The sequence below is a fragment of the Abramis brama genome, assembly GCF_963993115.1.
Source record: "Abramis brama genome assembly, chromosome: 1".
NCBI classification, from domain to species: Eukaryota; Metazoa; Chordata; class Actinopteri; order Cypriniformes; family Leuciscidae; genus Abramis; species Abramis brama.
In genome coordinates, this window is record NC_139963.1 from 77135659 (window position 1) to 77163490 (window position 27832).

Genomic DNA, 27832 nt, shown 5'->3' on the forward strand with positions numbered 1-27832 from the left:
TCGAAATTTAATGAGTTTATTCTCAAGATTGTATTTCGACTTTTTTCTCGAAACACAATGACTTTATTCTCGATATTTAATGAGTTTATTCTCAAGATTGTATTTCGACTTTTTTCTCAATTTAACGAGTTTTTTCTCGAAACACAATGACTTTATTCTCGAAATTATATCACACAGTGTAGCTTTAAAGCATGTCTTAGCTGGGACCGCTCTCTTTCATAAGCTTCGCACTCTATAAGCATATGTTCTACAGTTTCAGCTAACCCACATTTATCACAATTTCCATTCTCATGTCTACCAATTCTTTGTAAGCATTGATTTAATAAAAAACAATGTCCAATGCGCATTCTTGTGACTAAAACGTCCTCTTTCCTGTTTCTGAATCTTCTTCTCTCTGAATGAACACTGATCGAATGTGTTATTCTCTACATTTCATTTAGACTTTTTTCTCGAAATTTAACGAGTTTTTTTCTCGAAACACGACGACTTTATTCTCGAAATTTAATGAGTTTATTCTCAAGATTGTATTTCGACTTTATTCTCGAAATTTAATGAGTTTATTCTCAAGATTGTATTTCGACTTTATTCTCGAAATTTAATGAGTTTATTCTCAAGATTGTATTTCGACTTTTTTCTCGAAATTTAATGAGTTTATTCTCAAGATTGTATTTCGACTTTTTTCTCGAAACACAATGACTTTATTCTCGATATTTAATGAGTTTATTCTCAAGATTGTATTTCGACTTTTTTCTCAATTTAACGAGTTTTTTCTCGAAACACAATGACTTTATTCTCGAAATTATATCACACAGTGTAGCTTTAAAGCATGTCTTAGCTGGGACCGCTCTCTTTCATAAGCTTCGCACTCTATAAGCATATGTTCTACAGTTTCAGCTAACCCACATTTATCACAATTTCCATTCTCATGACTACCAATTCTTTGTAAGCATTGATTTAATAAACAATGTCCAATGCGCATTCTTGTGACTAAAACGTCCTCTTTCCGAATCTTCTTCTCTCTGAATGAACACTGATCGAATGCGTTATTCTCTACATTTTGTTTAGACTTTTTTCTCAAAATTTTACGAGTTTTTTCTCGAAACACAATGACTTTATTCTCGATATTTAATGAGTTTAATCTCACGATTATTTCGACTTTTTTCTCGAAACACAATGACTTTATTCTCAATATTTAATGAGTTTATTCTCAAGATTGTATTTTGACTTTTTTTCTTGAAATTTAACAAGTTTTTTCTCGAAACACAACGACTTTATTCTCGATATTTAATGAGTTTATTCTCAAAATTGTATTTCGACTTTTTTCTCAAAATTTAACGAGTTTTCTCGAAACACAACGACTTTATTCTCGAAATAATATCACACAGTGTAGCTTTAAAGCGTGTCTTAGCTGGGACCGCTCTCTTTCATAAGCTTCGCACTCTATAAGCACATGTTCTACAGTTTCAGCTAACCCACATTTATCACAATTTCCATTCTCATGTCTACCAATTCTTTGTAAGCTTTGATTTAATAAACAATGTCCAATACGCATTCTTGTGACTAAAACGTCCTCTTTCCGAATCTTCTTCTCTCTGAACCAACTTTTCCTTGAATGCAGTAAAAATGTCCACCTTTTGTTCCTTCATTCCATTCCTTCTGCCAAATTTCCTGTATTTGTTTCGCTATTATCACTTTAATTTCTGTTTTACTCAATGCAACGTCAATTTGTGAATGACTTAATGCCTGTTTAGCCAGATTGTCAGCCTCCTCATTTCCTCTCACACCCATATGCGATGGAACCCATACAAGATTTACCAGAAGTCCATACTGTCTTGCTCTGTAAAGACTCTGCATTACTTCATCTATCATGTCTTGCCTTGCTGATGATGTTCCACTTTCCAAGCTATTTAGAGCTGATAGAGAATCTGTACAAATCACTGCCCTTGTTGGTTGTATTTCTTCTATCCACTGAAGTGCTAGACATATTGCTATTATTTCTGCAGTGAATACCGAAATATGATCTGAGGTTGTTTTTGACATTCTAATGTTAAAAAGTGGAATATATACCGCTACTGCTGTTTTCCCAAAGTCTGGGTCTTTTGAACCATCAGTGTATATTTGCACTGCACTATAATAAGTTTGATATATGTATTGCTGCATGCCTAAAGTTTCTAATCCATTTGTATCGATATGCTTTTCTTTAAGCAGCTGGATATCAAAGGCATTGGGCTCTAGTCACACTTCTTCTTCTTCTTTTTAATGGCGACTTGCAACCATATGGAGCATTATCGCCATCTACTGTATCTTGATTACTTTAACTTAAATCCTTGTGTTCAGTCCAGTTTGTTGTAAAAAAGATGAAATGTGTTTAAGTATCTTAAACTTTCTTTCATCTTTCCAGATTTATTTGAGAAAATAGTTGTAATGTCCATTTGTTTAATTCCTTCATGTTCCAGTCCTTTCCTTAAAGCCAGTCTTTGAGTTGAGTATTTAGTGCATTCAAACAACATGTTCAACAGTTTCCAGTTGACTGCATGTCTCACAATTTCCAGATATATGTATTCCTATAAGATGTATTGATGCATTTAACTTTGTATGACCCAGTCTAATTCTGCTAAATTGACACTGTTCTCTCCTGCTCTTCCCCAATGACTTTTCTTCCCCCACTTTCTGCTGTATCTTATATAAATGTCTTCCTTTATTTCCATTATCCCATAATCTCTGCCACTGTAACTTAATTTTGCTCCGTACATATGATTTGATCTCTACTTTACTAACTGGTACTGCCACCTCTACCTGATTTTCCAACCCATTTTTAGGTAAATTATCTGCCATCTCATTCCCTTGTATGCCAATGTGTGCTGGGACCCATAACAACTGAACATCAATCCCCATATTACTTACTCTATATAAAGATAACAAAATTTCATACATAATATCCTCCCTACATTTTGACGTTCCACTTTTGAGACTAATCAGAGCAGCACTTGAATCAGAACAAATTAGCATTGTCATGGGTTTGACTTCCTCTATCCACTGTAATGCAAACAAAATTGCCATCATTTCTGCTGCATATACCGATAAATGATCAGTTAATCTTTTAAACACCTTAATTTTAATTCTGGAATGTAATAAGCACAGCTTGATTTTCCATTCTGTGGATTTTTAGACCCCTCTAGTCACACTGGCAGCAGCGCATGGTCTTCAAGTATCTGCTTCACCAGGGCTGCGTTCAGCCCCGACAAAACGTTGCACAACGTTTTTTAAACAGAAACGGTGATGCGTTGAACACACTGTTCTGATGACGCAAGAGTTGCAACTATGGCAGCTGAGAAGGCCATTCTTTGTGTTCTTTGTGAAGAATTTTCGGAGCCTGATGAAGTCGGTATAAATATGTTTTTAATACTACAAAATATGCCCGATGTTACAGTTACTGCACTTGCCGCCCAGAACAAAAGAGAACATCCCAATCGAGTGAAGGGATTGCTGAAACTGAAACTGAAGCACACATCTTACCTAATTCAGACTAAAACATCTATTTAGCCTCACATACTGACTTTATTTGTAGTTCATACTGTTTTAATACCCTGTATTTTCTTTCTCATTTTTAGGAAAAGCACTTAATTACCATTGTTTATTTCTATACCAAATGTCATACACTTGCAATGAAGCTAAAAATATAAACAACTACATCATTATGTTGATATCCTATATTTTTACAATAAAACTTACGACAAACATGTCGTCTAATATCCTCAGTTGTTGCGTATACCGAGCTGCATCGAACACATTTGTAAATTACTTTCCTTGAACCCATTGTGCGAGTTCACTTTAATACCGCGTGCTTTATATACATGTTGCTGCTGATTGGACTGCAGTTCTGACACACCCACCAAACAAGAGAAAACGTATCTCAAACCCCGTTGCACACCGGTGCACGCCGTTTCCAGGAAACATGACGTTCAACCCGGAAACCGTAGCAAAACGTTGCGCACCGTTTTGAACTTGAACGTGCCCCAGGTGTGACTCATCATGCTGATGCAGATCCCGCCTCCCAAGGCGGGGCCACTCATCTCGTTAGTCCTGACTGACAAGCAAGATAGCCAATCAGCAACAACCTAAGAAAGCGAAAGTAAGAGAAACAGACAGGACGGGAAACATAATACACCACACACACACATACAATACTATAAACGTCCTTGTGGACGTAACACTTTATCACACTTCTACATTCAGACAGCTGGAGCAATAGCAGATGGACATTCATGATAAAAGATCAAATGCTGTACACACCTTATATTAATAAAGCATGTGTAGCCTACAGATTAGCAGATGAGCCCAGAATACGAACATGTGTTTAATTGCACATTAGGCTAAGCGTTTTCCTCCCATAGAAACCCCTTATTATAAAGAAAAAGCTTAAAGTGGCTTAATAGGCTACTACAGTGATAAAGATGCTGTTCACACCTTATTAATAAACCATATCCTACAGATTAGCAGATGAGCCCAGAATATGATTTAATGACACGTCAAGCATTTTCCTCCCATAGAAACCCTTTATTATAAAGAAAACTCTTAGCGTGTCTTTCTATGGGAGGATGGCATTGCGGTGCACAGCAAATCCTTTACATGGTGTTCAATGCAAAACAGAAATGAAAAATATGAGTAGCCAATAAAATAAACAAATAATTGTGGAATTAATTAGCCCACAAATAATAATTATTTTAAAGCCTAAACGAATTTATTTCAAGAAAAACACCAGCGTTGGGCGTTTATCTGTATAAGTGCTTTCGTAGAATAAAATAAAACGAACAGGGCGCGCTTTCATGATCTATGTGAACTGGAGCGCGTCTCTAATAATCTACTTTACAGCGGAGATATGGAGATATGTTTGCAGCCGACACTGATTTACAAAACACTAGTTTATTAATAAACTATTATAATGCTTTGTTATTTGTTCAGACACATTTATTATCATTAGCCTACTTTTGCCGGTGCTTTGTGGCAAGTTTTCTGCATGCGCTTGAGGGGGAGTATAGGCTATAGCCATATATGAACCCAGCACTGAATATAAACGTATGATTAGTCCTGATTGCTTAAATAAATGACTACTAGTCTAGAACAATCTTTATGGCAACTCTAATCAATAGCCTATATTTTATAATTTACATTATTTAATTAGTAGGGGAGACCGGGGACAGTTGCAACATGTCATTTTTCTCCAATCAGAAACAAGCTAGAGTGATGACACTCACACTGCACATGCACAGTTAGACGATATGTCATATATAATCATCTTTAAATGGTATGGGTAATTAGCAGACAAGCAAGTTTAATATATACAAATTTGGTTGGTCTAGTCCCACGGTTGTCAAACTGGGGTACGTGGACTGATTTCAGGGGGTACGCGAATTGCCGGTAATCTTGACAACCGCACCACCGCGGTGGCTGAGTAGTACCGGCGGTGGTTTGCCAAAAAAATTAATGCTGTTTTACATTAATATTATGACACACAAAGCTTTGTTTACAAAAGAAATAATAGGTTAACAATTAAATGTTATATCGCAGCCATGGAAAAGTTTGAATTCATGACGAATGAGAGAGTTGTGCGCGAGCCCATAAACTTAAGCTTTTTCGGCTTTGAATTCTGATTTGCGATCTGGTCACCCGATTATTAGCGAATTTAAAAATATTCCATTAGTTATTCCTTATAGAAAGCTTTAATTGTCTACTTTTAAACAAAACAATTCAAAACGAAAATGCATGGAATCTCTTGTTTCTTTTCCCATATCTTCACTCGCGTCTCACCCATTTCCAAAGGGGATTATAAACGTTTCTTCCTTTGTTTGCTTTTAGGTAAATTATTTTTGTATTCTTTACTGTGTTAAAGTAGAAAAACGCTGTAGGACAGATAGCCTACATTTGTACTTGTACGTCAAATTCTTTTTAACACAGTTTGTGCTTGTTAGGCTATTAGACATATGATAATTGGTAAGGCGCGTCAAGTTCATTTGTAAAGCGCGTTTCACACGCGCGGGTGATTTTAGTTTGGCTTTCTCTGGCAGCGCGCAAACATAGCCTAAATGCTTTGCCCTTGTGGAAGATAGAATTCGCTCTTCATACCTTTTACAAGTAGAAAACATGTAGATATCAGAAAATAGATCGATGGTCTCTTTCCTGCTCGTGTCCCACATTCCTCTCAAAGAGCAGAGTGGTAGGATGTATCACGCGTCTTTGTGTGGAAATATTAAACGAAAGTTTTTTTATTTTTTATATTTTTTTATTTTTTATAAATAGATTCAACTTTATTATATTATGTAAGTTACCAGTATTTTTCTGATATTTATTTCAATGCTTTACAGGCTTTAGTGTGTTGTTTCTTTGTTTTTGTTTTATTTATTTCAAAACAACCCCCCGACCACTGCAACACCGCCGGTATTTGGGTCCATTACTGCCGCGGTGGTAAAAAACTGCCACCGTCACAGCCCTATATCATATGTTGACTTTTGATGAGATTTGTATCATGATTCTATTCACTATTATCGACAAAATTGATAATAATAAATATTAATAAAAAATAAAAAAAACTTGTTAACAATTGGTGGTGTTGGGGGTACTCTGGAAGATCTATAATGTCTCAGGGGGTACATGCCTGTTAAAAGTTTGGGAACCACTGGTCTAGTCCAAATAGTCTCTGAGTAACTGAGAGAAATGCAAAAAGTGTTGCAACTGTCCCCGGTCTCCCCTAATTAATATCCAGATATTTACGTAAAATTAGAGTTAGAGTTGAGTTAGCATAATTAGTTAATGAACTACTAAAATAAAGTTTAAATTAAGATACTATATATTTCTATATAGCATTGCTTATTCCACCACACAAAGGACTGTTTATAAGGAGACGATCCGTTACACATGTGAAGATTGTATGGGCTTTATCTAGAAGATTTCTGTATTGTATCTTCTGTTATAAAGACGAAGATTGACATTTTGTTAATTAATTAAATAATTAAATAAGAACACATGTTGTACTTTTTGTTAAATTAAATCACTAGGTAATGAAGATATAGCCTATTAACAAAAATAAATCTTATATATTAATATATTATATAAAAAACGTATAGGCCTATTATATAAAATATATTTAAAAAAAGGGCCTCACTAATTAGTTTGGCCCGGGCCCCCATAGCCTATCCTTACAACCCGCTTTATTATTGTAGGGGTTATTTTCCTCAGACGTGTCGTGAGTGTTTTCCAGATGTGTCTCTGCGGACTGGAAGAGATGAGGGGCGTAACAGGAAGATGTCCAGAACACACACAACCACACAACCACAGACAGTAAAATAAAGCACACAACATGTCAGAAGCAGATGCTGTTGGCAAGAGGGCAGCTCGTATAGAGACAGCGGGAAGAATATTTTCCTGAGATAACCGTTGAAGTGTGCAAGTCATTTTAAAATCATTTTAATCACTAAAATAATTTTAATCATCATAATATTATATTGCAATAATATGTAATAACATATATTGCAGATTATTAGCTGAAAAAAGCGGATTACTGCATTAGCTAATGTTGAGATAATCCAGCTCTTGTTAGTCAGGCGTGAGGTGCGAATGTATAATGTAGAGAATAGTTACCAATAGTTAAAAATGGAGAGAAAATATAAATCGGGCGCATTAAAAAGAAAAGAACGAGAAGAACAAGTTAGTAGGAAAAGTACGTACAATCACTGACTTGGTCCTCTTTAAGGCTAAGCTTAAGACTTATTTATTTCGACTGGCTTTTAATTATTATTTCCTTTATTTAACCAGGAGAATCACATTGAGATATTATTATCTCTTCTTCCAGCGAGACCTGGTCAAGATAGCGGCACATAGAGTTTCACACAAAAGAATAACAATAAGACAACACCACAATTTACAACAATCGAAAGTTAGGTTAAAGCAAATCAATTAAAACAATTACAAGTATCCTGTAAGACATTTTGCAAAAGACGTTTAAAAGTGCTTAAGGTTGGGAGTACGTCTAAATTAAGAACTTTTTGCAATTCATTCCAAGCCCATGGAGCATAAAAGGAAAATGCACTTTTGCCAAACTCTGACAATACCCTTGGGACTTTTAACCGAATGTGGGAACCTGACCTAGTACAATAATTATTTGTATAATAAATTAAAAGATTTGATATATAAAAAGGTAATTTACCTAAAAGAGCTTTTGCGATAAATAAATACATGTGTAGCTTTCTCCTTTGATATAAAGATAACCAAGATAAAGAATCATATAAAATACAATGATACGTCCGTGACTCTGCACCGGAGACAAAACGCAGAGCTGCATGATACACAGAATCTAGTTTTCTAAGTAGAGATGTAGCTGCATGCATATAAAGAAGATCACCATAGTCGATTATAGATAAAAAAGCACTCTCTACTATTTTCTTTCGGGCCTCATAGGGAAAACAGTTTTTTAAACGATAAAAGAAACCTAGTTTTGGCCTAAGCTTCTTCAACAAATGATCAATATGTACATCAAATGCTAATCTTTCGTCCATCCATATACCTAAATATTTATAAGAACTCACTCTTTCTAATGGTAAGTCATTTGAAGTCATAATTGAAATGTCAGTTACTTTCGAACGACCCCGGCTAAAAATCATGTATTTTGTCTTTTTTGAATTTAGAACCAATTTTAATTGCGCCAAAGAGTGCTGCAGTACTTGAAAAGCGTTCTGTAGTTGCTTCATAGCTTGATTTAAGGAAGATGCTGTTGTATTGTATCGTCTGCATACAAGTGTAATTTAGCGGAATCTATTCCATGACCTAGATCATTAATATAAATAGAAAATAAAAGAGGGGCTAGAACGGATCCTTGAGGAACCCCAGTATTAACTTGTAGGAATGGTGAATTGTAGTTTTCCACAGACACACATTGAGTACGATCTGAAAGATAATTTTCAAACCAATTTAAAGCAGCTTCACTAAGGCCAATACACCTGAGTCTCTGTAACAATAATTTATGGTCTACCGAATCAAAGGCTTTTGATAAATCAACAAATAAAGCAGCACATGACTTTTTGCTATCTAGAGAGGTTATAATATCATTTGACACTGACATTGCTGCAGTAATGGTACTATGTCCTCTTTTGAATCCAGACTGATAATCGTGAAGAATATTATTGGCTGACAGATATTGTTTTAATTGGTCATTTATTAATGATTCGAAAACTTTGGCTAAAACCGGCAATCTAGATATAGGACGGTAGTTGTTTGGATCTTCAGGATCTCCGCCCTTTAATAAAGGAGTAACCATTGCCGATTTCCACATTTTTGGGATAGTATTGGAGACCAGACTTAAATTAAATAAAGAGGCTATAGGTTCTGCTTCGAAATCAGCTGCCAATTTTAGGAGATGGGGCTCAATTTGATTGATTCCTGCCTTTTTTTTTGGATCTAGTTTCAATAGAGCTTCATGAACCTGTGCGGTAGTAATGGGCACAAAATTAAATGATTGTGAAAGGCAGTATTGGATAGATTCTGCAGTTTCTTTACTAGTATTAACACCCGAATTAATAGACTCAGAGGTGGAGCCAACTGAAATAAAATAACTATTAAGAGTATCTGCAATAGCTTCTTTGCCCTTAACCACAATATGATTAGCTTTAAGATGGTCTGGAAATTTAAATGACAGATTTGATACGGAAGTAGACTTGACTAATTTCCAAAACTTTATGGGATTATTTAAATTTTCATTTATCGCGGACATATAATAATCACGTTTTGCACTTTTTATTAATTTTGTGCATTTATTTCATAATGCTCTATAGGAAATCCAGTCTAAGGAATTGTTTGAGTTCTTTGCCTTAGCCCAAGCAGCATTCCTCTGTTTTATAAAGGTAGAAACAGTGTCATTGAACCAGGGGTTATTTTCACCACTTATCCTGAGTCTTTTGATTGGAATATGTTTATCACATATGGATGTGAATGTCGATTTAAAATAATCCCAAGCCAGGGTAGCATCTGGCATGCGTGAAACAACACCCAAATCACTATGGTAGAGATCGCATAGGAAAGCTTGATCATTAAAATGCTTAAAAAATCTTTTATAAATGTAACGCGGTGAAGTTCTGGGAGTTTTACAATTTCTCACACAGACAACTGCACAGTGATCACTAATATCATTACAAAAAACACAGAATGAGGAGTATCTATGGGAAGCATTAGTTAAAATTAAATCCAATAACGTGGATCTGTCTATGTCCTTTTGATTCATCCTGGTTGTTGAATTAATCAACTGTACCAAACTAAGAGAGTCACAAATCTCTTTAAAGAGATCAGAAGATGACGACAGCCAGTCCCAGTTGAAATCGCCAAGTATGATCAGTTCATGTTTAGTCCAGTCATGAAAGAAATGTGCAAGTAAAGTACATACCTCACTTGAAGATGAAGAAGGCGGGCGATAACATCCAGCCACAACAATATCCGAACAAGGAAGTTTTACTTTGAGCGCTAAAAGTTCAAGGCCATTTGGTATGCTGATTGACTGAATGCAGGAACAATTTAGATTAGATTTCACATATATTGCAATTCCTCCTCCTTTTTTTGCACGATCAGATCTGAAGACATTATATGCATCAATATTAATCATATCATTTGTGAATGATGTTTTTAGCCATGTCTCAGTAAGGACCATTATATCTGCACCAGTCGTGTCAGCCCAAACTCTTAAGGAGTCCATTTTGTTGATAAGGCTGCGCACATTCAGGTGAAAAAAGCGTAATCCATTTGATGCTTTGAAATCGTCGGGCGTTTAAAGTTGGGCTAACGTTGGACCCGGATTGGGGTGAATATTACCCGATAACAGAAGCATGATAAGAACTAACCACGATCTCCTTCCTGTGCGTTCCATCGTCGGATCTTTACCACAGGTAGGCGTCGCATTAGCTGTGAGACTCCGATTCCCATGCGACCACAAACAGCGTAATCCACTTGGTACATCTCCAGAAGAGAGTAATAGTTCTCGAGAAATGCCTCTCCAGGAAAGCAGAAGCGTCGGGCCATGATCGTCAGGCAATCCCGATGCAGTCCCGGCAAACAGATCATGCCGTTGAGGCCGCTGATACAGCGCGGTTACTTCACGCTCACAGTCACTGCTTTCGGTATCCTCAGCAGTAAAAGGCATACCAATCTCAGGAATCCATAAGGTCGTACGACAACACAAAATAAAGAATAAAAATAATAAACGCATTTTTGTTTTGTTTTTTGATTAAATCGTTACTTGGCCACGCACACCAGAGAAACGTAGGCTAATTATAATACTTTGATTAAAACAGATTGAGGACAGACCAACAAACACGTCTACATGCAAGCCGCCATCTTGGATTCAAAAGTATCCGTAAATCCGTAAAAATTCATAGCAGTTGTTGTGGCATTTTGTGTTTTCTTTGTGGCATACATTCTGTTTTTATACTTTGTTTTGTGGCATTCTATATTTTGTATATATATACTTTATTATACTTTGCATTATATTGTTGTCATTATATATTTTTTTATTTTTTTATTTATTTTATTTTTTCTGGAAAGCACTTTGGTTCACCTTGAGTGTTGTAAAGGGCTGTATAAATAAATGTTGATTGATTGATTGAAATCCTCTCACATTGTACTTATCATCATCATCATCATCATCATCTACAACTCAACACTGTTAGATTTATTTGTTCTGGAGGATCGTTAAGCAGACAACAAAATGGTAAGAAAAAAAATTGTCTTTAAAAATGTATATTTTAGTTATGAATAAGTCACTCAGTCAGAATGTTGTTTTTCTCAAAGTTTTCATCCCAGTTAAAGGGATATTTTACTTTAAAATGAAAATTCTGTCATCATTTACTCACCCTCAAGTTGTTTCAAACCTGTATGAATTTCTTTCTTCTGCTGAACACAAAGGAAGATATTGGAAGAATGTCAGTAACCAAACAGTTAATGGAACCATTGACTTCCATAGTAGGAAAAAAAGGTATATGGAAGTCAATGGTTCCAGTTAACTGTTTGAAGTATCCCTTTAAGTTCTCATGTAGCACCTGTAGCCCACCTATGGAGTTGTAAACAAACTTTGTGTTCAATATATTTATTACATGGCTTGGTTGAATTCCAATGTAGAATGCGGTGTGTTATTTCTTGACAACAGACCGTTGCCATGAAAAACAGAGCATTGCTATGGACGCGGAATGGACTGTTTTCTTTGGCGGAAGCAATACAATCGTTTTTAAATCAATAAACTCCTTTTTAAATCAATATTTTGTGTCAAATTGTTTATTTATTTGGTAGGTAGCCGTGTAATAAGGGGGATAATGTAGAGCGAGGCGGTTGTTATAGCGAATAACAACCCCTTCAGGCTGATTCAAGCTCCGCTTCGCGTCGGGGTCCCGTTCAGCCTGTCGGGGTTGTTATTCGCTAAAACGACCGCCTCGCTCTACATTATCCCTTACATAATAGTGCTATGTCAGTTATATAATGTGGCACTGAATGAGCGCACTTGGCCTGTTCAGCACCATCGCTGTCAATCAGGTGTCGCTGTCTGCGGTGCTGAAACACTTTCACTTATGACTGGCAAACTGTTGTCTTTGTTCGTCAATACAAACTTGTCAAAAAATTTGGCTTTTCTTTGTGTTTTATTTAACATATAAGCTTACCTGGCTCAACAAGTGACACATTATTACATATGCATTCATCAGATATTTTACGTTTTTTTTATGATGAAGCTCCGCTGTACTGAGAGTCTAGCTTCGGCCCTGCTCACCCCCTGAAGTCTCGCCGGCTGCAGACTCAGATTCTAGTGGTGTTTTCAGCCAGAAGATAGCAGGAAATAAAGAGGGAGCAAATAACACGCTGATAGATTCTGTTGCTTTCATTTCTTTTCGGGTTGATTTGCGCCTTGTTTTACGAAAATGTTTAGTTCTGTGTTCTGCTTGTTAAGTGTAGCATCAGAGTTTCACCTTTTCAACACGTACAAGGTCGAGCTCATCGCATCGCTCATCACGAGGACTTCGATCAAGACTGCAACAAGGTTGGGATTGTCAATTGAGGGAGTCTATTAATGTCTACTAAAACAGTTTTGCATTATTAAGTAGTAATTGGTGTAACGACACTGACCGTCTGTCCGGTCAGATGTTCTGAAGTAGCGAATCATGATTGTTCTTCTCATGCTGACTAAATATGAACACTACACGTTCATATTCAGAAAGCCCTAATTGACTAGCTTTCTGACACAAGTCTCTACAAGCAGGCCCTGGTTAATGTTTTACCCGACCTAATGAAATCAACGAACAGGCCCCTGTTTGTTTCTCATACTATCACGTGCTGCGACCACAATTCCCTTACTGTGTCTAACGTTTGTTCTTTGTGTACTGAAGGAAAATTGCAAGACTTACCCCATTCAGTTGTTTTGGGACAACTAGGACTATCTTGCTTCTCTCAGCAAAATTATATGACGCCTCAGGCTGTCAAGTTAGTCTGCCCACAGAACTACCTTTGTTTTTGCCGAGTAACACATTCTCAAATAGCCCCCAACCCCTCACGTGGTATGCACCACGAGATGCAACAGATGCCGACCTCACAGATACACACACATACATACATATACACACAAACATCCGTTGTGTTTAACTTAATATCCTTTTAATGTATGTAACTCAGACTTGTATCTGAACTTCCTGTAGGGGAGAGTGGGGTAAGATGAGCCAGTTTTTACTTATGTGGATCTCAAGGCAAGGGAAATTGAGACAGAAGTACAATGAAGACATCCACTGTTAATTTGGGATGTTGCCTATAAACTGAAAATTAAAAAATGCACCTATGACAAAGAGCCTTGAAAATATGACCTCAGAAAAAAAAGTGTTCATGTGACTCAACTTACCCCAGGCTAGGGGTAAGTTGATCCCAGTCAGTGGGTAAATTGAGCCATCTGGGGGTAAATTGACCATCCTATCTTTCGCTTTTTTATGCAAGCATAATAATAAAAAAACTTGCCTCTTTAAAATAATAATTTATTATACCATGGTCTGGGTGAATACTCGATTCTGATTGGCTGCAGGGTGTCCATTAAAAAGTGATAATGGACACCTAGGAAAGGCGTCCCGTCAATTTGCCTGATGACAGTTATAAATGATTGCGCTGGCTCAAACTCACTGATCAACTGCTGCGGTCGGGTCGCTGTGGCCACGTTGCTTGGCAACGCCTGTATACGGGAGATATTAAATAGTGCGCTCGACTTAATAAATAAAAACCCTCACGATTTTTACTCTAAAACACATTCAAGTATTATTAATTGATTAAATATTTCTTTCGTAAGTAACCATGGTATAAGCGGGTTAATGCCCTTCGAGGTGTCCATTATGTAAGGGTTAATGCCCGACGAGGTGTCCATTATCAGGTTATAACACACTTACCTTTCTAAACAATGTTAACCCTCTGGGGTCTGAGGTGTTTTTGGGGCCCTTGGGATGTTTTGAAATGCCCTGACATTTGTGCTTTTTTCAGTTGCTTATACACATATTAATGGCAAAGGTGTAAATGCACTATTTAGCACAAAACAGGGCTACCATAATATGTGTGCAACATGTATGTACATGTTTGTATTTTTGAGAGAATAATGTTTATGCGTGGTTATTAAAAAAACAAAATCTTCTGCCCAAATGTGTCACTAATATAAAGCACAATACAAATAATTTAAAGAGAAGGCTTATATTGACCTTTTAAGATTTAGCTTATCTACCTTGTAAATATATTTTTTGCTATTTTATTAAAAAGATTACAATTACAACAACAATTACAATTTCATCAATATTTCAAGTGTACTCTTTCTTTGTAAAAAATAAATTATAGGCCTACATTTTACTATATGTATTCATTTATTTGAATATAGCCTATTGGAACAAATACTATAGTAACATCTTAGCTGATGACTTTATTTTTGACAAAAATAAATAAATACTGTGCATATATATATATATATATATATATATATATATATATATATATATACATATATATATACAGATATATATATATATATACATATATATACATATACATATATATATATATATATATATATATATATATATATATATATAACATATGAGCAGAAATTGCTAAACAAAAGCTTATTTGATGTGGCAATAGTCTATTTTAAAAAACTTTATAATTTATCCAAAACTAGTCAACAAAATATTGTCTTTCATATTTCGGCCGACTGTATTGTTTTTATGAAATATTAGGGCATATAAATGTTAATAGCAGTTTAATATGTTTCTTATACAAAGATATTTTATTTCAACACATTTCAGTCGATTTTCTCCATTTCAAAAAGGTTGAACCACTGGTTCAATTTACCCCACATCATCTGGCTCACTTTGCCCCATAGTCACCATTTTGGTAAAAACGGCCTAGCTTAGCAATTCAGGATAACCTTTAGCTTAATGATTCACATGGTTTTAAATGTTGACAAATCACCAACATGTACCATACACAACTTTAGACCTAGATCAATTTGCTTTGACAAAACGGCAAATATACCTGAAATGCAGAAAATTTACTTTAACAAGCAAAAAAGGTGTTTTTGTGGAAAAGACAACTTCCCTCTTGTCCCATGTGCTTCTCCTCTTCACAGTAATATATAAATGATGGAGTCCTTCAAAATGTATGGTCCCATGACACCAAATGTGCATAGTTTCCTAGAAACAGGGGGTGGGTCAACTTACCCACTGGCTCATTTTACCCCACTCTCCCCTATGTATGTGTGATTAATGTTGTTTTGATCGTATAGTTATGATCTTCGAGTGTTGGCTCTGTATTTTTCTCTGAAGAATGTTCTCCCAGTAGAATCGCATCCTGTAACCCGATCTCATTGATAACGGGGGCGCAACATTCCAACGCACACACATTCCAAAACACACATTAACACACACACAATCACGCACACAAACACATGCAGAAACCCACCACACAAGGGACTTTTACCCATAACGTCACTTTTCGATGTACTATGTTTATAAACCATAGGAAAGCATGTATATATATCCTATTGTAACATTAATCGAACTGCAAATGCCTATACTAATGCATAATAATGTATCTTTGCATTACTACAACATCTATATTCTATTTCTGATATCTCTGTAATCCTCTCCAGCTAACGGAGTGGAATTCTGATAGCAGAATGCAGTAATGTGCATTGTTTTATACATTTCATATTTCTTGAGCAAATCTTCTCAAGTTAAATCTCCTCATGACTCATTCCAGTGGGCGTCGTCCACTGGACAGCGGAACTTCTCCCTTTTAAAATGCTCTGAGCTGATTCGTCCTCCACGCAATGGAGGCGTACACGGGACACTGATAAAAAGTCCAAACCTTCATTTCTCTCTCTCTTCTCCCTCCTCAAAAACTTTGGAAACCCAAGTCCGGACCGGCTTCGGCCTGCTTCTCTTTTCTTCTCTTTTATTTCTTTTTATGTTTTTCTATAGTCTAGTTTCGTTTTCCAATTCGCCTCTGTTCATTCACGAGCTGAATGAACTTAGCCTGAATCATTCCCGGCAACTTCACCTCAAAGAAAGAGACTCTTTGAACCTCCCGCGCTCGCGCTCGCGCTCGCATGGAAGACACAGCACGCGCGCACCGAAGCAAGCCCTGCTTTCTTAAAGAAACACACGCACGCTGCTCTTAGGACACACGCACGAACTCGGCGTTCTTCAGCAACAAAGAGAACCATTTTGCAAGATAAGTTTATTGAACTTCTAATGTGATTTGATTCCTTGCTGTCTCTCAAAAGGTTACATTGCCTGTGATTTTACCATGCTGAGATCATCTCGGTGATCTCTCTCATCCTGAACTTTAGTTTCACTTTCTCCCTTTCATCCTCTCCCTCTCTCATCTGTTATTCGTTTAGTCTTGTATTTTGTTTACGTGTCCTGTACATACATATTTACTCGTGTAAACTGTAGTATTTCTGTATTCATTAGTTCCATGTATAGTCCAATTATTAAAATTCATACTTGATTGATTCTGTCTGCCTGCTCATAACTAAAGTCAATGAGATGTTTTCGATCTTAAGCTACAAAGCTGATTTGTTACTTTAAGTAACCTAATCTTATAAGAACAGGAGAGTTGTTTTATGGCCAGAAAATAGCTTTCTTCAAATTATAAGAAAGAGATCATTTTTGTTGGGAAATTGTTGAGTTATCTTACGGCCGTTTTGCTGGACAAAGTTTTCCCGTTTGATGATTATTCATTTCCATTAAGGGTTATCTCATAATCGATCTGAAATAGGATTATTAGTATATGAATGATGAATTATAATTAGTTGTGATTGATTATTCAGATATTCGAATAAATTAATGTAACTGTATTATGCAAAATATTAATCATATTCATGATTAATTATTAAAATTCCCTATAAATCATTTGAGCTAATGTTAAATGTACTACTAATGCCAGTGCGGTTACATTGGAGTTGTGGGGATAATATTGTAGTGGCGCATCGAAATAAAAACGCTTAGAAACGAAACCGAAACTAAACACACAATGGGGCGAAAATGGAAACAAAAAATTGTTTAAATTAGACTTTGTTTGAAATAAAACACTGTAATACTTGTTCAAAATGACACATTTGTTGTTTTACTAAAGACTGTAGCCTATCAACACCTTAATCTCTGCCTGTAAGCGTAATATCTGGCTCTTAAAATGGCAGATTACCGCATTCATCAACCCGCATCAGTGAACGCCTAGAACTCACATTATAGACATCCTCAACACATCTTTCAAGTGCTTGCAATAAATAATTATACACTGTAAAAAGAGATGTGTTAAAAATTGCACATATTGCGTCAGTTTTTTAACACATGTAATGTTTGTGCTCAGGCACAGCATGTGTTGTGTAGAATTTCACACAGATTCTGTCTGGTAATAACATACTCAGACTTAAAAAAAAAAAAAAAAAAAAAAAGTGAAACAGGCAGATGTAAAAATATTAAGCATTTGATCAATAGTTGAGTACAGAAAGCATGTGCACATTAATAACAAGAAAAGTTTATGGCACTAAAGCTTCAAATCACGTATCAGCGCTGAGCACACTTCCTCATGAAGCTCCTGGAGTGCGTGTTGTTTCAGAGAAGAACGTGATTTACGATAAACGAAGCCTCACTGCGCTCGGGTCTGCGCTCCTGGCTGCTGTATTGCACCTGCCACAAGATGGCGCTGTCTTTAACACTCTTGATGCTTCTTTACCCGAAACAACCAGAGAAAAGCTTCAATGGATCAAGAGGCTTCACTTCTTCATTCCTAATTAACAGACTTGAACATTTACAACAGCAAGAGCTCCAACAGCAATCAGTTAGAATAAAGGACTCTTTTTAAACACAATAAAACTAAGTTACAGCATCATTTAGACACACACAGACATCAAAACAGCTCATGAATCTCAAAAAAAGTGACAAAAAAAAAAAGACCATTCAGCGGCATCATTTATTCAGTTTTGTACTATGGTGGTACCCAGCATGCATTGCGACATGAAACTTTTGATTGTCACAACTGTTGATATTCATGTGCTGATTGTTGATGTCTGTGTGTTATGTAAGAGTTCTTACAAAAAAAAATAGTTTTTTTATACTCTGTATGATTTTAATATCCTCCAAAAATACATGAAATACATTCAAATATAAATATAAAATTAAAAGACAAAGGATGAGATCGGTGAATCAGTGTCTATGATGATTATGGCAACATCACAACAGCCCAAAACACCTGTTAATTCACAATATATTCCTGTAGGCTACTGTCTCAAATACGACAAATGTTTTTATGGTATATTGCTGGTTAAAAAATAAAAAAAAAGGTATTACTGTCAGAATTAGGCTGTTTTTTTACAGCAAGGTTTTACAGTGTGCACAGATAGCATGTAACCATTGAAACAATGTTGAGTCAGTGTTGATGCATCAACGCTGATTACATTGAAATGACGTTAGAAAGTGATGTTGCTTTAGCATCACTCTTGCACCCTCAGTTAATATTGAAATAATGTTCAGATTTCAACCACAAATCAATGGTGTTAATATTGCTTCAACATTTAAAAGTGATGTTGTTTCAGCATCACTTTTGCACCATCAGTTAATGTTGAAACTGTTGAACAAAAAATCAATAGTAATGCTACTGAATCAACATTACACTATGATTGATTCTACATCACCGATGCTGAATCAATACTGAAATTAACAAAAATAATCAATGGTAATATTGAATCAACGTTACACTATGATGTTGAATCTACATCACTGCTGTTGAATCAACACTGAAATTAACTCAAATAAATCGATGGTAATATTGTTGAATCATCGTTACACTATGATGTTGAATCTACATCACTGCTGTTGAAGTAACACTGAAATTAACAGAAATAATCTTTGGTAATATGTTTGATCAATGTTACAATGTGATGTTGATTCTAAATACATTTAGTTGAAACACTGAAAATACAACTGAAAAGGAATGTCAACCAATGTTGCCATCTGATGTACTAAGTTAATGTTGAAACAACATTAATATTGCGTAATTAAAGCGATTTTACAGTGTAACTTTCGGTAATTATAGTGTACCTATAAAGTACTTACATAGGTGTAAGGGAACAATATGTTAAATTTGGGGAATAAAGGGGTAACAACCAGGAGAATTTAAAAAAAAGTATTTACACTGTAAATATTATAGAATTAAGGGGTACTTATTCTACTATTATGATACAACAATCTTACATTTAGGAGCAATTTAGCAAGAACGTACCTTTTTGTAATAATGGTGTACCAATACTATATAGGCTTTTTAAAAATTACAGGGTAAATATCTATGCATTTATACAGTAATATTTTTTAACAAAAGTGCACTGAAAACTAAAACTATTGCAACTTTTGCTTAAATATTGGGGAAAGTTACTCTTGTTTCATGTAGTGGTGCTTGTTACCCTCTTGTTCCATGTAGTTACAAGGTAAGTACAATAAAAATACATACACACAATCTTATATCACTGACTCAGAAACCTTTATCCGAAAAACAACTTAATTCAAAACAGATTTACAACACTTTTTTTTCGTTTAAAACTGTTTTTTTAAATCAACAATTCATTTCAAATGCTTAAGTCTTGACAGAAAGTAGCACGAATTACAATATTTTAAAAATTTTAAACTGTAGACTATCGCTTCAGACCAGCTGTAATAAGCTGTTTTTCAAATAAAGGTTTCTGAGTCAGGTGATATTAGATTGTTTGTATGTATTTTTTATTGTACTTACCCTGTAACTTCATGGAACGAGAGTATATTTTTTCCAAAAAAAATTGCTGTATAAACTGCATAACTGTATAAATGCATAGATATGTACACTGTAATTTTTAAAAATCCTATACAGTATGTATTGGTACACAATTATTACAAAAAGGTACGCATGTGTATGTTCTTGCTAAATTGCTCCCAAATGTAAGATTGTTGTATCATAATAGTAGAATAAGTACCCCTTAGTTCTATAATACTTACAGTATAAATATTTGTTTTATTCTCCTGGTTGTTACCCCTTTATTCCCCAAATTTTACATATTGTTCCCTTATACTTGCATAGGTATAGGTACACTATAATTACCGAAAGTAACACTGTAAAATCGCTTTAATTACGCAGTACTTTCTGGGCTGTAATCCAAAGCATTACCAGAGGCCAGAGGGTTATATGTGTGATATAGTTAATGATTTGTTGAACATTGTGGGCACAATCAACAATATTCACTGATACATAGATGTGATAAATAAGTTATTAAAGGCAGTAAACTTCTTTCTAAAGATTGAAGACTTTCTAAAGATCCCACGCCGTCACAGAAAGTCTGTCTGTAGTGAAGTCAGCTGTGCTTCAGTTCGAAGTCTTGATCACCCTTTTAATTTCAAACGTGAGTTTGAACTACATTATGAAGTTTTCCAGCCACATTATTTTTGTTCAGCAACATCTAATGTCACAAATAATACAACAGTTATTCAAAAGTAATTTATATTGTTCTTTATTTATTATTACCATTGTTGAAAATGCTTATTATCAAATACAGGTGATGGAAATAAACCGGTGGGGAAACGGTAAGCTTTTCTTTATTAATCTCTGTTAGCCAGCTAAATAACATCATCTTGTTGTCAACCTTAATGTCAACTTGCAACAACAGGACAAGATAAATGAATGTAAAATGTTCAGCACAAAACTGACCCTGTTCTGTCACTTCAACTCTCACCCCTCCAAATGCCCTATCTGATCTCCAAATGCCCTATCTGACCTCCAAACGCCCTATCTGATCTCCAAATGCCCTATCTGATCTCCAAACGGCCCTATCTGATCTCCAAACGCCCTATCTGATCTCCAAACGGCCCTATCTGATCTCCAAACGCCCTATCTGATCTCCAAACGGCCCTATCTGACCTCCAAATGCCCTATCTGATCTCCAAACGCCCTATCTGATCTCCAAACGGCCCTATCTGATCTCCAAACGCCCTATCTGACCTCCAAACGCCCTATCTGATCTCCAAACGGCCCTATCTGATCTCCAAACGCCCTATCTGATCTCCAAACGGCCCTATCTGATCTCCAAATGCCCTATCTGATCTCCAAACGCCCTATCTGATCTCCAAACGCCCTATCTGATCTCCAAACGCCCTATCTTATCTCCAAATGGCCCTATCTGATCTCCAAACGGCCCTATCTGATATCTGATCTCCAAACGCCCTATCTGATCTCCAAACAGCCCTATCTGACCTCCAAATAGCCCTATCTGATCTTAAAATGCCCTATCTGATCTCCAAATGCCCTATCTGATCTCCAAATGCCCTATCTGATCTCCAAACGGCCCTATCTGATCTCCAAATGCCCTATCTGATCTCCAAACGCCCTATCTGATCTCCAAACGCCCTATCTGATCTCCAAACGCCCTATCTTATCTCCAAATGGCCCTATCTGATCTCCAAATGCCCTATCTGATATCTGATCTCCAAACGCCCTATCTGATCTCCAAACAGCCCTATCTGACCTCCAAATAGCCCTATCTGATCTTAAAATGCCCTATCTGATCTCCAAACGCCCTATCTGATCTCCAAACGGCCCTATCTGATCTCCAAACAGCCCTATCTGATCTCCAAATGCCCTATCTGATCTCCAAATGGCCCTATCTGATCTCCAAATGCCCTATCTGATATCTGATCTCCAAACGCCCTATCTGATCTCCAAACAGCCCTATCTGACCTCCAAATAGCCCTATCTGATCTTAAAATGCCCTATCTGATCTCCAAATGCCCTATCTGATCTCCAAACGCCCTATCTGATCTCCAAATGAATTCTCTCTCTCTGTAGCTCATGTCATGATGCCACCCTCATTAATCCAGGTCCCCCAAGACTTTACCAGCTGAACACGGAAAGAAAACATATTGATGGGACTGATAAAAAGGTCAGACGATGGACATATGGACGAAGAGACAGAAACAAGCAGAACAAAGTCATACTGTTGGTGGGAGAAACTGGCGCTGGGAAAACCGCCATGATTAACACCATGGTGAACTACTTACTTAAGTTTGAGGATAAAAAGTTTTATCAAATCACAGAAGAAGAAAAGCCAGAAGCTCAGTCCCAATCCCTGACATCTGAGATCACAGTTTATGAGGTGTTTGTTAAAGAAAACCCAACATCTCTGACCATCATTGACACTCCAGGATACGGAGACTCTGCAGGATTCGACAGAGAAAGAGAGATTACTGATGATCTGGGCAGGTTATTCTCAGATGAGGATTTTCACTATATTGATGCCGTGTGTTTTGTGATGAAGGCGTCTCAGAATCGACTCTCTGGAAAAGAGCGTTACATATTCCAGTCAGTTCTGACTCTGTTTGGCAAAGATATAGTGAACAACATAGTGTTCATCATCACACACTCGGATGGAGGACCTCCAACCGATGCTCTGAATGCCATTAACACAGCGCAGATCCCCTGCAGAAGAGATGAGAGGAGCAATCCTGTTCACTTCTTATTCAACAACCAGCAGGAAGAACAAAGAGCACATGCTCACAGATCATCATGGGAAATGGGAGAGAAAAGCATGGAAAAGTTTTTGAAACTCCTGCTAGAAAACAACAGAAAACAAACTCAGATGACAGTAGATGCTCTGAGAGATAAAAAACAACTTGAAGACTGTGTCTTTAGTCTAAAGGACCGTATGACTGAGAATGAGTTCAAAATCGAAGTTGTAAATGAGAGTATTGAGGAATCTAAGAACCGTCAGTTTAGTGTGAACAAAATTTTCAGAGAAAAAGTTTTGGTTGAATACAATTGGCTATCATGGGACAATTATGCAACCTGCTGTGATGTGTGTGAGGAAAACTGTCATGAGTTTGGTTGCTGGTGGGTCCCTCTCAATGACCTCTCAAAGTGTGCCGTCATGAAAGATGGCTACTGCACTGTGTGTACAGGGAGATGTCATTACAGTAAACACTCCAGAGGGAACAGGAAATATGTGACAAAGACAACGAAAGTTAATATGCCATTTGATGAGCTTAAACAGGAGATTAAATCCACTGGTGACCGGGTTGTAACCAGCTTTGATAAAACAAAATATGAGGAAATAACAACAAAAAAAAAAAAAAAGCTGGAGAGAGATCTGGAGAAGGTTAAAGCAGAAAAGTCCATCCTGCTGCATGAAGCTTATACGCTTATCATGAAACTGTCAGAGAACCGAATAACAGCAGACTGGTATTTCACTGCTGAACATCTGGATTTTTTCATTCCCAAACTGGAGGAGGAGGGAAAAGATGAAGAGGTGCGGGACCTGAAGATTGTGAGGAGATCTTTGGAAGAGTGGGAAAACAGATTGAGCCAGCAGAGTTGGTTTGCGCAGGGAAGGCAATATCTGTCTGATAATTTACTTTCCTGGAGACTGCGTTCTCTGCCTGATGGGGTAAACTCTGAGGAAGTGGTAGGTGTGAGGAGATCTTTAGAAGTGAGGATAAACACAGCGGACTGGACTGGGCTGGCACTGAGTTCTCTGCCTGATAATCGCTGGGTAAGCCCTGAGGAAGTGGTTCCCAACCTTCTTTCCAGGAGACCCCCATTTTAACATTCAAAATCCGTAATGACCTTTGCAACACTTGCAGACTAATTTTATTTACTTACAAAATCAGTTGTTAATGTTTAATAAATGCAACAACAGCAGAAACATTAAAATAATATAACTAACAACTATGGCTGAATCTGACTTGCATTATAATGTTATCTACTAACATGTACTACTTGCTATTGACCAATATGTTTTATAAAATGATAAACCTAATATTCCAGCCTTTAAATCATTTTTAAGAAGCGCATAAACATTTGGTCTGAGTTTCACAAACAATAAGACGGACTGACTGTAAATGTGAACCTCCTCAGCATTATCAGCAGATATCGCGTTTCTCAGGAGCGGATTACCCTCCTCCATCCCCAGCTCCACCTCTCGCCAGTCAGGATTTGACATTCTTACTCCCCTTGAATCAGAATAAATTCTCGAATTATGTTGTACTTTAAAATCTTGAATTAAATATATTTGCAAACATTCATGTTGGTTCTGTTCTGTTTACCCCAAGAGGGGTTATTGCTGCTCAATGCTCAGAACTGATGTTAACAAGCAGAATCACTGAAGGAGAAAAGCACAAATTTTACATCACCATTATGGGGATCAGTGTTTGCTTTAGTTGTGCTCTTGACCCTTCATTTTTTAACTTTAGATTTAGTTTGGCTGCTGTAATTCAGTTATAGCTGTGTAGCGCCTCTCTAGCGTGTTTGACCGTAATGAGAGGTGGCTATCCCGAGTTCTTTAAATATCCAATCAAATAAGTGAGGTTTCACTAATAAACTTATCAGTGTTTAACGTGTGTGTGTGTGTGTGTAATTACTAAGTTTTCCAAAGAGTGGAAACTTGTGCTGAACTGAGTATTATCACAATCTGAAGAACAGCTTTAGTTTTCATGAGACTTTTCCTGCTTCATACTTCAGTGCAAAATAAAATGAACTAAACTTTGACTGAAATGATTTTTCGAGATATCCACACAAAACCGCTTCGCGAAACAGAACGCGATGCTGTAATCATCGGTGATTCCATCGTTCGACACGTACAAGCTACGTTAAATAAAAGTAAGGTGCATAGTCACTGCTTTCCTGGTGCTCGTGTTTCTGAAATCGCTGCTCACGTTCCTGAGATTCTGAACGAGCGCGTGGGAACTGTGGTCCTGCACGCGGGAGGGGCTGACATCAGGCTGCGACAGACAGAGGTTCTGAAGAAAGACTTCAGGAATCTGATCGATACGGTACGCAGCACATCGCCTGATATAACGATCATTGTGTCAGGACCGCTTCCCACGTACCGACTAGGTCATGAAAAGTTTAGTAGATTATTCGCGCTAAATGAATGGTTAATGTCATGGTGCAATGAGCAGAAACTGCTCTTTGTAAATAATTGGAATCTGTTTTGGGAGCGTCCTAGGCTTTACCGTGCCGATGGCTTACACCCAAGCAGATTCGGATCGGATCTTCTGTCAGATAACATCTCCAAAATGTTAAATACCTTTTGACTAGTAACCAAAAGTTCAAATCATAGTCTCTGCTGCACCAAATTAGCTGATATAAATAGTGTAGAACATTGCATAGAAACTGTGTCTATTCCTCGTTTAGTGAGATCAAATAATAAATCTACTGCAGGATCTAGAAAAAATCTAATTGTTATTAAACCAGAAAATGTTGCTATTAGTAAACAAAAACAATTTCTAAAGCTAGGTCTTCTAAACATTAGATCACTCACACCTAAGGCAGTTATTGTAAATGAAATAGTCACGGATAATAGCTTCGATGTACTTTGCCTTACTGAAACTTGGCTTAAACCTAATGATTATTTCGGTCTAAATGAGTCTACTCCATCAGGATACTCCTATAAGCACGAACCCCGTCTGATTGGTCGTGGCGGCGGTGTTGCAGCGGTCTATAGAGATATTCTCAATGTTACTCAGAAAACGGGTTATAAGTTTATTTCGTTTGAAATACTTGTACTAAATGTTACGCTCTTAGATGTTAGAAAAAAATCCATATTATCTCTAGCCTTGGCTACCGTATATAGACCGCCTGGGCCTTACGCTGATTTCCTAAAAGAGTTTGCAGATTTTCTCTCAGATCTATTGGTCAATGTAGATAAAGCATTAATTGTTGGAGATTTTAACATACACGTAGATAATCCAAATGATGCGTTAGGGGCTGCGTTTATAGATTTATTAAATTCCTTTGGGGTCAAACAAAACGTCACCGGACCAACTCATCGTCTTAATCACACACTCGATTTAATTATATCATATGGAACCGATCCAACCGATATAGATATCATTCCACAAAGTGATGATGTCACTGACCATTACTTGGTAACTTGCATATTACGTACTGCTGTAATATGTCATGCGGCGCCGCGTTTTCGACCAGGCAGAACAATCCTTCCATCCACCATAGATAATTTCTCGAGTTGCTTGTCTGATCTGTCTCAGCTGCTGCCTGAACCCAAACAAACAGATGAACTAGAAGAACTAACTAGCACTATGAGCACCATTCTCTCTAGAACATTGGATGTTGTTGCACCCGTTAGATTAAAAAAGGTCACAGAGAAAATTAAAGCACCATGGTACAATAATACTACGCATGTTCTAAAGAGAGAAACCTGTAATTTAGAGCGTAAATGGAAACAAACTAATTTACAGGTCTTTAGAATCGCATGGAAAGACAGTATGTCACGTTATAAAAAGGCCCTAAAAGCGGCCAGGGCTGAGCATCTCCGCAAACTAATAGAAAACAACCAAAACAATCCTAGGTTTTTATTTAACACCGTGGCTAGACTAACAAATAAACAGACGTCACCCGAACAAAATATCCCGTTACAGTTTAGTAGTAATGATTTCATGAACTTCTTCACTGAGAAAATAGAAAACATCAGAACCACAATTGTAAACGTTCAATCCTCAATCGCACCTTATAATTCAGCCTCAATTTTCCCCCCGCAAGAACAATTACAGTGCTTTACAACTATAGAACAAAAAGAGTTAAATAAACTTATCACTTCATCTAAAACAACAACATGTTTATTAGATCCTATACCAACTAAACTACTGAAAGAAGTGTTACCTGTAGTAGAAGAGCCTCTCCTCAATATTATTAACTCGTCTTTATCTTTAGGTCATGTTCCAAGAACATTTAAACTGGCAGTGATAAAACCTCTCATTAAGAAACCACAATTAGACCCGCATAATCTAGCAAATTATAGACCCATTTCAAATCTACCTTTTATGTCTAAAATACTAGAAAAAGTTGTGTCCGCTCAACTGGGCTCTTTCTTGCAAGAAAATGATATCTATGAAAAGTTTCAGTCAGGATTCAGGCCGCATCATAGCACTGAAACTGCGCTCGTTAAAATCACAAATGATTTACTTTTAGCTTCTGACCAAGGCTGTTTCTCAATACTAGTTTTACTTGATCTAAGTGCTGCGTTCGATACTATAGATCATACAATACTCTTAGATCGACTACAAAATTATACTGGTGTTCAAGGACAAGCATTAAGCTGGTTTAGATCATACTTATCAGACCGCTACCATTTTGTCTATTTAAATGGAGAAAAATCTATCATAATTCCAGTAAACTATGGAGTGCCGCAGGGATCTGTGTTGGGCCCTCTATTATTCTCAATATATATGCTGCCACTTGGAAATATTATAAGGAAACATGGAAT

General features: G+C 36.7%; 1 protein-coding gene and 1 long non-coding RNA gene across 2 annotated transcripts in view; one reads left to right on the forward strand and one right to left on the reverse strand.

Annotated features, from left to right (window-relative positions):
• The window catches only part of LOC311089569 (uncharacterized protein), a 406125-nt gene that overhangs the window by 263139 nt on the left and 115154 nt on the right, over positions 1 to 27832 (reverse strand). The gene's annotated exons all lie outside the window — the stretch shown is intronic.
• LOC311098375 lies at positions 20882 to 22583 on the forward strand. The gene is made up of 3 exons (XR_014609465.1): positions 20882 to 20962; positions 21116 to 21143; positions 22402 to 22583. It is a non-coding gene; the product is annotated as an uncharacterized lncRNA (long non-coding RNA).